Raw genomic sequence first — 10,940 nt, 5'->3', positions numbered from 1 at the left:
TTGAGATACCGACGATCGAATCTCGGGCAAGTAACATACCGATGACAAAGGGAACAACGTATGTTGTTGTGCGGTTTGACCGATAAAGATCTTCGTAGAATATATGGGAGCCAATATGAGCATCCAGGTTCCGCTATTGGTTATTGACCGGCGATGTGTCTCGGTCATGTCTACATAGTTCTCGAACCCGTAGGGTCCGCACGCTTAAAGTTCGATGACGGTTATATTATGAGTTTATGTGTTTTGATGTACTGAAGGTAGTTCGAAGTCCCGGATGTGATCACGGACATGATGAGGAGTCTCGAAATGGTCGATACATAAAGATCGATATATTGGACGACTATATTTGGACACCGGAATGGTTCCGAGTGAGATCGGGATAATACCGGAGCACCGGGAGGTTATCGGAACCCCCCGGGAGGTATATGGGCCTTAATGGGCTTTAGTGGAAAGGAGGAGAAAGGAGAAAGGGAGGGGGCGCGCCCCCCCAAGCCCAATCCGAATTGGGAGGGGGCCCGGCCCCCCTTTCCTTCCTCCCTCCTTCCTCTTCCTTCCCTCTCCCTCTCCAAATAGGAAAAGGAGGAGTCCTACTCCCGGTGGTAGTAGGACTCCCCCCTTGGGCGCGCCTCCTTCTCTTGGCCGGCCCTCCCCTCCCCCCTTTATATACGGAGGAGGGGGGCACCCCATAGACACAACAATTGATCTCTTGATCTCTTAGCCGTGTGCGGTGCCCCCCTCCACCATAATCCACCTCGATCATATCGTAGCGGTGCTTAGGCGAAGCCCTGCGTCGGTAGCAACATCATCATTGTCACCACGCCGTCGTGCTGAGGAACTCTCCCTCAAAGCTCGGCTGGATCGGAGTTCGAGGGACGTCATCGAGTTAAACGTGTGTAGAACTCGGAGGTGTCGTGCATTCGGTACTTGATCGGTCTGATCGTGAAGACGTACGACTACATCAACCGCGTTGTGCTAACGCTTCCGCTTTCGGCCTACGAGGGTACGTGGACACACTCTCCCCTCTCGTTGCTATGCATCACCATGATCTTGCGTGTGCGTAGGAATTTTTTTGAAATTACTATGTTCCCCAACAACTTTTTCACGACTCCACTGGGGAAGAAGCTTCGAACGGTCTCTAACCCGTTCTTGCTATGAAGAGTTCGTCATCTAGGGTTTGCAATCTACAAAGCAAAATAATCTCTATGCTCCAACTTAAAATTTTCGTAACATGAACATATGCATCCTAACTTTCATGCATCGGCAACCCCACAAATCCATATGCCGATGAGCAACACGCTAGGTTGGGTTAATCAAGTTGAAACACCGCATGTAAGAACTTCCAATAGCATGCAACAAAGTTTTTCACATTTTTATTCACCTGCAACTAACTTGCAGTATATTAATCCAAACAAATCGGGAAATTGGCCATGCTACTACATTTTATTGGGCCAATTACCCACAGCCATCATATGCTACTCCTCATACTGCTATTTTTTGGCACCATATGCAACTGTAGGTATTCATAATTCAGCTCCAACCTCGTCAGTTGGTTGTCGAAGCGCCAGAACACAGTATCCTACTCGAGCGCAGAGACTGAGTATCGAGGCATCGCCAATGCCATTGCCGAGGCTTGCTGGTTGCGGCAACCCCTCACCGAGCTTCGTCACCCACCATAACAAGCTACCGTTGTCTACTGTGACAACATCAGTGCCATGTACATGTCGAGCAACCTTGTTGAGCATCAGCGGACAAATCAAGCACTTTGAGATTGACCTGACTTTGCCCGTGAGTGTGTCTCTCGGCGAGGTGCATGCCTTGCATGTCCCGATGACATCACAATTCACCGATATCTTCACGAAGGGGCTCCCTACTAGTGTGTTTGTCGATTCCAACTGCAGCCTCAAAGTTGCAGAGCACCATGCTTCAGCTGCCTGGGGGAGGGGGGGGTGGAAACCTCGTCCATGTGTGCAACAGGCCAGCCCGAGTCCTATGGCGCCCACGCTCCTGTGCACGTCGCGTCCGCCCATGTAACCACGCACGGCGTGATCTTCTCTACTGTTGTACCGAAAAAGGCTTTCGCCCCGCTTTATATATAAAACACCAAACTACAAGCATCTAGTATAAACACACGCCACGTCACCCTGTGCGTTCGGTTTATTCGGTTTACATGGTTCGGTTTATACGGTTTTTCGGTTTGTACGGTATTAATACTTCGGTAAATATGGTATGAAATTAAAATACGGTTTGGTTTCGGTATATACCAAATTATTTCGGTATGGTTTCGGTATATACCATAAAAACCAAAGTTGACGCGAATTTGAAAATGACGTAATAATAATTTGCAAATTTGTGACTCAAAACACATACTATTTTACACAAATAGTATATGACTATATATATAAGTGTATATGCATGCATTAATTCATCTGTTGATGGTTATGGACGTGCTTAGCATTTTAAAAAGAGAAAAATGACTATGTTACAAGAAAATTTTACATGCTTATTAGTGAATTTGACTCATGTACAAGAAAAATGACAACTTGTATGGTTGTTCATCTCAAGAAATATAAATTTATTTTTTACTTCGGTTTATTCGGTTAACTGTTCGGTTTTTTGGTATATACCATAAAAACCAAAGTTCAAATCGGTATGAAAAGTTCATACCATACCGAAACCAGAAACCATAAAAACCATAAAATCGGTTCGGTTCGGTTTATTTTCGGTATGGTTTTTCGGTTCGGTTTTGGAATGCACAGAGTGAACGCCACGCCACCACAACACACGCACACACCCAAGACATGATACATAGGCGCTGAGCGCAGCAACACCACTCTTAGCACTACCGCCCCAAAGAGATGAAGCTACATATGACGAACCATGCACTCCAAGCGGCGCCTTCAGGAAGGATACGACGCCGGAGCGCCGCCACCGCCCGATCCAAAGATCAGAGTTTCCCCCGGAGCCGCATGACGGGCAATGAGAGCCGTGACGACGCCTTCAAGAAGGGAACGATCTTCGCCGCTGCCGGTTTGTCCTAAGATAGAGCAGGTTTTCACCTCGGCCAACATTCACCGCCACCGAATGCCACACCCCGGCAAACACGCCGCCCACACGACCATGGTGACCAGGCAGCACCAAGGCACGGGCTCTGCCCAAGAGCACCGCACAACCACCATCAGGGCCGCCGCCCCAGCATCCAAGACCTCGACACCACCTCACCCGAGACCCGCCGCACCCCAACGAAAGCGACGAGCGGAAAGGTCCCACCTTTCGCGCCCCTGGGCAACCCCCAGCGTCGAGACCCAATAGGTCGGCCAGAACTGGCATCCATCGACCCATCCTGCTGCCCCAAGCGCGGACGAGCTCGGTCCTGTAGCATCGAGAGGGGGACGAGGTCAGTCCTGCTGCACCGTGCACGAGACGAGCTCGGTCCTGCTGCATCGTGCGCGAGACGCGCTCGGTCCTACAGCATCGGACGCAAGACGAGCGGTGGACCGCAGCTGGGAGAGGACCAGCCCATTGATGGGAGTAGCGCCCAGGCGACAAGGAGGTGGGGTGAAGGTCGAGACGGCCCGAATGCAGACGAACCGACGCCGGAGAAGCCGATCCTTGCCGCGGGCAGATCCATCGAGTCACCGTGAAGCCGCCACGACACCGGTAGGCCACCACCGAGACCTACCCATGCCGTCGCCCACAGCCGGAGCAGCGGCCACGCCAGGCCGCTGCCCTACCAGCGTCGCCCGGCGAGCTCCAAGCGCCAGAGCTGCCGGGCACGCACCACCGGAGCCAGGCGCCGCCGGCCGACCCCCAAAGCCAGATCCGGCCAGATCCGGCAAGAAACCGGTCGCGCGCCACCTCCTGAGACGGGAGCACCGCAGCCGCCCCGCCGCATGCAGAACGAGGGTCGCCGGAGCGCCGCCACTAGCAGGCCACCCCGCCGCCCCGCAAGACCGCTGCCGTGCCATTGGATCCCGCGGACGTCCAGCGCCACCGCTCGAAGGAGCCGCCCCGCGCCGGCGCCCACAAGCGGACGGGGAAGGAGGGCCCCGCCGTCGCCGTGCCCCCCAGGCTTTGCCCGACAGAGCTCGCCGGCGGTGGTGGGAGGGGAGGGAGGCGGGGCCGAGGGCCGCAGCCACAGGGGGTCCCCCCGGGCACGCACGAGCGCGCCGCGGGAGCGGAGGGGAGGAGAGGGGGGAGTGGGGGGGAGCGGGGCGGGCCGGGAGGCGCGCGCCCGGCGGCCGGCGGCGGTGGGGAGGCTAGGTCGCCGGCGGCGGCGGGGGTGGGAACCCTAGCGGAGCAATAACTCATCTCCTCTCTTCTGTTGTAACAGTACCTACCTATTCGGTGTGTGTGTACCAGTATATATAAACACTTGTAATGTGCGATGATCAATATACAGTGAATCATCTGCCTTGCACGCGCTGGATTGGTTGCCCTCGGTGATGCCTCAGGAGAGCGAGCAGGTATGCTTCGTTCCTTTCTTTGTTAGGGCATGTACAATGGTACTATCTTAGGTGGGCCTCGGCTTTTCAATTCGAAAAAAAACTTCCGTTAGTACCATTTTTTGTTATATGACTCATATTTTATTTGTCAAATTCATGGTCGAAGATAGGCTTATAAAATTAGTTGGCACGAGAAGTTAGTTATATAAAATAAATATTTTCCCCACAGGAAATTCATCCAAGCTTAGCAAGTTTCCCTTACAAAAACTTAATAAACAAAAGGAATTCAAATTAACTAAGTTAATAAAAACTTTTGAAATGCGAGTACGCAACATGCTCCTTCCATGATTTTTGCAGGGCATGGTAGAAGTTGGGCCAAAATACAGCTATGATGCCATTCTATATTCGTACAAGATATACTAGTATAGCCTCTCTGACTAACGACAGAGATCTAGGAAAGCACATTGATTTAAACCACATCAGAAGCCATATCTTTCCTCTGTCTTTTCCTTGAATAATTACAGCACAAAGGAACAGGACACATTTGATTTACACTGTTGATTTCAGTTTTACGATCTGCCTTCCTCAACGAATGTAGGCAAGGGACATGCAGGAAAATGTTCACTTTTGGTGTTTGCATAAATCGGATTAGTTCTGTGCCATTTGTGAGTGCAGTCCTGCTTGATGGATGAAAAGAAAAAAATTGAAGTAGCTGCATAACGGTCCTCTTTTCTTTTCTTTTCTTTTCTTCAGCATAGCGTCAGACGTCTCCAATCCACCAAACTGGAGCTGGTGATCTGATCTCCCAGGTGCATTACTGTAGCTGCAGACCATATGTGCAATACGTCAATTAAAATGGAAAAGGTGTTCATCATCTTCTGTTGACAGACACCAATATAGTATGGTAGAAACTAAGAAGTGCACCTACCTTAGCACAGCAGCAAGACAGCAGGTAATCATCCCAAAAAGGGCTCATCAATCTTGACCTTTAGCTTGCTTGTTGCTAGCAATCTGCATTGTTTTGAGAGCTTGCTGCTGCAGTCTTCGATCACCAGCTGTTCCAGCGAGGGTGGGAGGCCCTCCTTGGGCAGCCGTGAGAGTCCCTTACAACAGTCGATCTTCAGTTTCTTGAGGGAAGGAAGGCTGTGCAGCCCCGCAGGAAGATCTTCCAGATCATCACAACATACTATAACAAGTTTCTCCAGCGAAGGTGGGAGGCCCTCCTTGGGTAGCTCTGAGATGCGTGGACACCATCCGATCTTTATCCTCTTGAGGGAAGGAAGGCTGTGCAGCCTCACCGGAAGATGTACAAGGTCATCACAGTTGAGAAAATGGAGATCCTGCAGGGACCTATGGAGCAGAAGTGCCTTCTCTTGCTCAGCTGTTAATCATGCTTCTTTCAAATCATATAGCTCTAGTCGTTGGAGGCTGGTGAGGCCCTTGCAGAATGGCGTGGTAAGGCGAGACAACATATCGATAGTAAGACTTTCCAGTTTAGGGAAAATGATCCCATCACAACTCTCTCCAAACCCTATCAGGGATCCGATTACTTTGAAATGCCTGAGGTTCACGAGGGATCGCAAGCCCTCTAGTGGGACGAGCGAAGTACAGTGCACAATCTCAAGATCTTCCAGCAGTGTCAAGGGTTTCAGCTCTAGAAGCTCCAAACTTGAGTTCGAATATAGTGCCAAAGCCCTGAGAGTCCTGAGCGATTCCATGTCATGTAATGCAGTGAGTGATTTGCATTCTCTAATTGTCAAGTCTTCCAACGATGTACAGGAGTGCAGCATTAGAGAATTCAAAGCTGAGCTATAAAATAATTGTATCTTTTTGAGGCACGTGCGGTTATTCAGAAAGCACAGCTGAATGGTTTCTTGAGGATACTCATATATTAAAATTTGTTCAAGTGATTGCGGTAGGAGCAGTCTTCCGTGCACCAAAGACGAGAGCATCTTGGGGCAAAACCCTCGATTATACTTAGTAGTTCCTCGAGGGAGGCAAGTCTGGCGATGTCAAATATTAGATGAGGGCATCTAGAAATAGTTATCTCTTTGAGAGAAGTGATGAGATTAAATGGATGCACCACAAACCGTCTGGAGCTGAGTTTGCCGACAAACCATTTTGATATCCTGATGATGAAGCCTCCGAGGCTGGGTTGAGATTCGCTGGACCGTTTTCTTCCCCTTCAATCCATAACTGTGTCAACTTTGAACAGTCCTTTAACATCAATTTCTTCACCGCCGGCGCATGTCGAAGCATCAGAGATAACCACTTCCCCGTTATTCCACATGAAAAAATACTAAGACTTTCAAGACATGGGAGGGCTATATAATCTGCAGCTATCATATCTTCATGGGTGTGCGCTGACACAACATCCGAAGAGAAGAGTTTTGTGCAACCCACTATTGTCAAACTCTCTAAAGATACGAGCTGATGAAAACTTATTAGTGGAATAGACGTCAGATTCCTGCAGAAACTTATTTCCAAACATTTGAGGTCCCTCAGATTATGGAATGCCAAGATTTTTTCATCCAATCTCATCTCACCAAAAGACTCACCCAAAAGACTATTTGGCCTAATTTCGAATGTTTCCATGTAAAACTTGTCCATTGTCAAGATGTTGAAACTCTGCTGATTAAAAGTTCAGAAAATGTGGCTGAAGGCCGAAGAGGGATCACTACTTCCAAGTGAGGACAATCGTAAACAATGAACTTCCTAAGATTGGGCAACCATGAACCCTTCTTCATTTTGAAGCTATGATGTTTCTCAAGCAAAGCAAACATCTTGAGTGTGTGGCAATTTCGGATATCCAATACCCTTAAACTAGAGTTCATATCTCCAAGAGAAGTGCACACACAACTCTCCAACTCTGACATTTCAACTAAAACTAGCTCCTCCAATGACGGAAACGATACTTCTCTTACTTTCCGCATGTTTCTCAAAAATAACCTTGTAAGAGACGGAAGCCTTTTCAGTGATAGAACTATCCAGCATTCTCCACAGTTCTCTAGATGAATTGTTTGTAAAGAGGTAAGCCAACCATCTAACACTCGATTGAAAAACTTACTCGAAACTTGAGGCGAGGAACCCAACTCAACATGACTGTCCTGAAGTTTCAGATACTGGAGATGTCTATGATTTACCCTACTACACAAGAAGGAATTGAAAATCAGCAGATGTTGCAGACAAATGCAGCACTCGCAAATGATGTTCCTTTTGGAATACTTCTTGGAAGGCTTTGAAGAAGAAAGAGTCATACTGCCCAATTAACACCAATGACCTCAATTTTTTCACTGATGTAAATGAACTTCTCAATTTTTCTTCAAACTTCTTGCTACAAGGTATGTTGCTCATCTGATCATCCATGGAATATATTGAATCAGTTAGTATTGACAAATGGTGTACAGTTGGCAATATTTCATTGCAATATATACCATCTATTGTTGCACACTCCCTTCTTGAAACAACCCTTGCAAACTCATGCATGAGACCACTAATGGAATAGGAAGTTTGTCTGACCGAAGAGATGACTTGCTCAAAGAAGCCCAGGTTCACCAAGTCAGTTAGATAGTACCATCCCGTATCCTTTAAACTCGCACTTGAATCGTCTAGCTTCACAAATCCGTGTGAAATCCACATATAGACTAACTCCTCCGCGGGAAACTGATAACCGTATGGGAATATAGAACAATATGAGAAGCACTGCTGTAAATGGAAGGGCAGCTCGTCATAGCAAAACTTCAAAGATGACATAATTCCACTACTGAGGTGCAGCGATTTCCAATCTTCATTCTTCAGACCGTTAGTCCAATGTTCAACGGTGAGATGCTCTATTAATAGTGCTCCTGCAGTTTGTGCCGCTAATGGGTTTCCTTTTAACTTGTGTGCTATTTTTTGTCCTATGCCACTTAGACTTTCTTGCTCTTCGTAGTTCTCATCACCAAATGCATGTGCTTTAAACAATAACCAGAAATCATCTTTTTCCAACGCACCTAACTTAATTGGTTCAGCCGTTCCTCTCCTTTTTGCAACAGATGGTTTTCTAGTTGTCATTAGTATCAAATTGTTGTTTGCATTGTCAGACTTAAAAGGAGCCAACAGCTGGTTCCATTGGCAGTCATTTTTGTCATCCCAAACATCATCTAAAATAAGTAGAATCCTCTTTGACTTGATATTACCCTTCAAGATCTCCTGAAGCTTGGCAAGGTTGCAAAGCCCTCCATGTGTTTCCTGTGACACAAAATCTAACATCTCCCTTGTGAGCCTCACTTCATCAAAGTTGTTAGACACCCAAATCCATATCTTGTGGTCAAATTGATTTTCCACTGCTGGATCATTGTATACAAGTTGAGCCAGAGCTGTCTTCCCAATTCCTCCGATGCCTACAATAGGCAGAACAGTGACACCACCAGCTGATTTGTGTTCGCTTATCAACTTGATGATAAAATTTTTCTCTGCAGATCTCCCGTACATTTTCCTTTGATGAAGACTCGATGTTCTTCGGCATGCAAAATAGGTTGTACTCCAACGGTGATTTGAAGCTGCAACAGAATCTAGCACAGGTATATTTATAACTCCTCTCACATCCCCTTGGATGCCTTGCAACTGATTAATTAATTCTCGTAACCTGCTCGAAAATCCGTCCTTGTTCCAGAGCTTTGTGTTATCTGTGGTGACTTGTGTTGACTCACGACCAATTCTCATTCTTTTTCTGCTGGATGAATTACAAACTGAAACAGGCATGGCTTCTCCAGTAACATTGCTTATGCTACAAGAAGAAAGAAAGGGTTCTTAAGTAGATAGTGTAAATAATGAATTAACAGAACAAGAAGGGGTATAGATGGATGCAGAAATGGATGAAAAGTAATTAGATTGTTTCCTAAAAGACAAAATTTAGAGATTGATATAATTTGGATGAAAAGTGATTAGATTGTTTCCTAAAAGATAAAATTTAGAGATTGATATAATTTGGATGAGAAGTTGGTAGTTTGGCCAAAACAAAAAATATTTGGATGATCCATTGAATGATAGAAAAGTACGCAAAATAGGGATTGTGATGCGGGAATTCCAGTTTGCATCTAAGAAAAGTACAACTCCAAAATAAAGTGTGGCAGGGCGAAGATGTAAAAAGGCATGGATTGTTCATGTAGAGTAGTTCATAAGGAAATGCACGTTGTTCTTGGGTCCGTAAAACGTACCTTGGGGAAGAGTCTTGTGGTTGGTGACTTGGTAGGGCTCGGGTTATTTCCATACAACTAGCACTTTTGACATGCCTTGACAAAACTCCTGTCCCGTATTTGGTCTTACATTGTACTATCGGTGTGACAGTATTTACATTCTGCGTGCACAGGGTTATCATAACCATCTCTTGTCACGACGAAATGGTCCCACGCCTTGGACCGTAGCCTCTTGCCATGGCTGCTACTTGTTGGCTCGATCGAAGCGGGCTTGCCTAAAAAGTAAGACAAGTATTAATGTTAGCATGGTCCCGTATGACCATCGTCCAAACCTTCAACTTTTAGATGAACAGGGAGAACATCAACTAAAATTTTACATTTAGGGAACAAACCATGCCAAAAGTTGCAGGTTCAGTGCCAAGAACAAGACTCCCAGGCTTCACAAGCCCGGGCAGGGTTTATTTTTTCTCCTTTTTTCACATGGGAAAGAAACTAAACAGAAGATGAAAGATTTCAGCAAGGCGTGCGCTAAATCGCACGTACAAGCTGACTGAAAACATCAACGAATTAAACTAGATTCCGTAGCGGCATGTGCATCTGCTATTTATATTATACACTCACCACCTGAAGAAGGAAGCTCGGATATATATAGATCACAACTGCAGTAGTACAGTAGTATTTTGCAATGAAAAATCACAACTAGCTAGCGAGAAGTGAGTCTGTGGTACGTACCTTGTTGGAGCCTGTAGTGGTCGAGGTCGTCGACTAGGTTTCGGGCGTCATAGAGCACCTCCTTGAGATGAACAAGAGATCCAGCCAGTGCCTCGTTCCCGAGCGCCCTGCCCTTCACAGCAGAGACCACCATGTGGACTCCCTTGATTTCAGACTTGAGCCCGTCGATCTCCTCTGCGAGCCCGGCTTCGCTAACCCAGGGATCATGCTTGTCGATCAGGGGGCTTGCGAGGATGGCCTGCGCTAGCCACCCGATCCCTTCCTCCATCCGGCGGGCGCTGGAGGCGGAGGTTCGTGAGGTGAGCGGCCGGCCGTGGAGTGGAGTGGACGGAGGAAGCAATGCAGAATGCGGCAGCGATCGATTGGGGGAGACAGACTATATAACCGGGTAGGCCGCGATGGGTTGGGTTGTCGTCAGTTGAGAGGCCCATACGGCGGGAAGGGTCCATTCGTCAGTTCCTACTTTCTCGAAGCTGACATGGTTTTGTTTGTGCCTACGTGGATTTCGTTTTCCTTTTCTTCAAATCAATTCAAAAAAGAGGGCCGACTCGAGAAGCAGTCGCAGCTTGAAGCAAAACCACTCCTACTC

General features: G+C 47.3%; 1 pseudogene; it reads right to left on the bottom strand.

Annotated features, from left to right (window-relative positions):
- Positions 1-5,398: 5,398 nt before the first annotated feature.
- On the bottom strand, positions 5,399-10,619 carry LOC125518050 (annotated as a pseudogene).
- Between the last annotated feature and the right edge of the window lie 321 nt (positions 10,620-10,940).

Source organism: Triticum urartu, chromosome 7 (assembly GCF_003073215.2).
Source record: "Triticum urartu cultivar G1812 chromosome 7, Tu2.1, whole genome shotgun sequence".
Lineage (NCBI taxonomy): Eukaryota > Viridiplantae > Streptophyta > Magnoliopsida > Poales > Poaceae > Triticum > Triticum urartu.
Note: the sequence above shows the minus strand (reverse complement) of the source record. Positions and strands in the feature narration are given on the sequence as shown.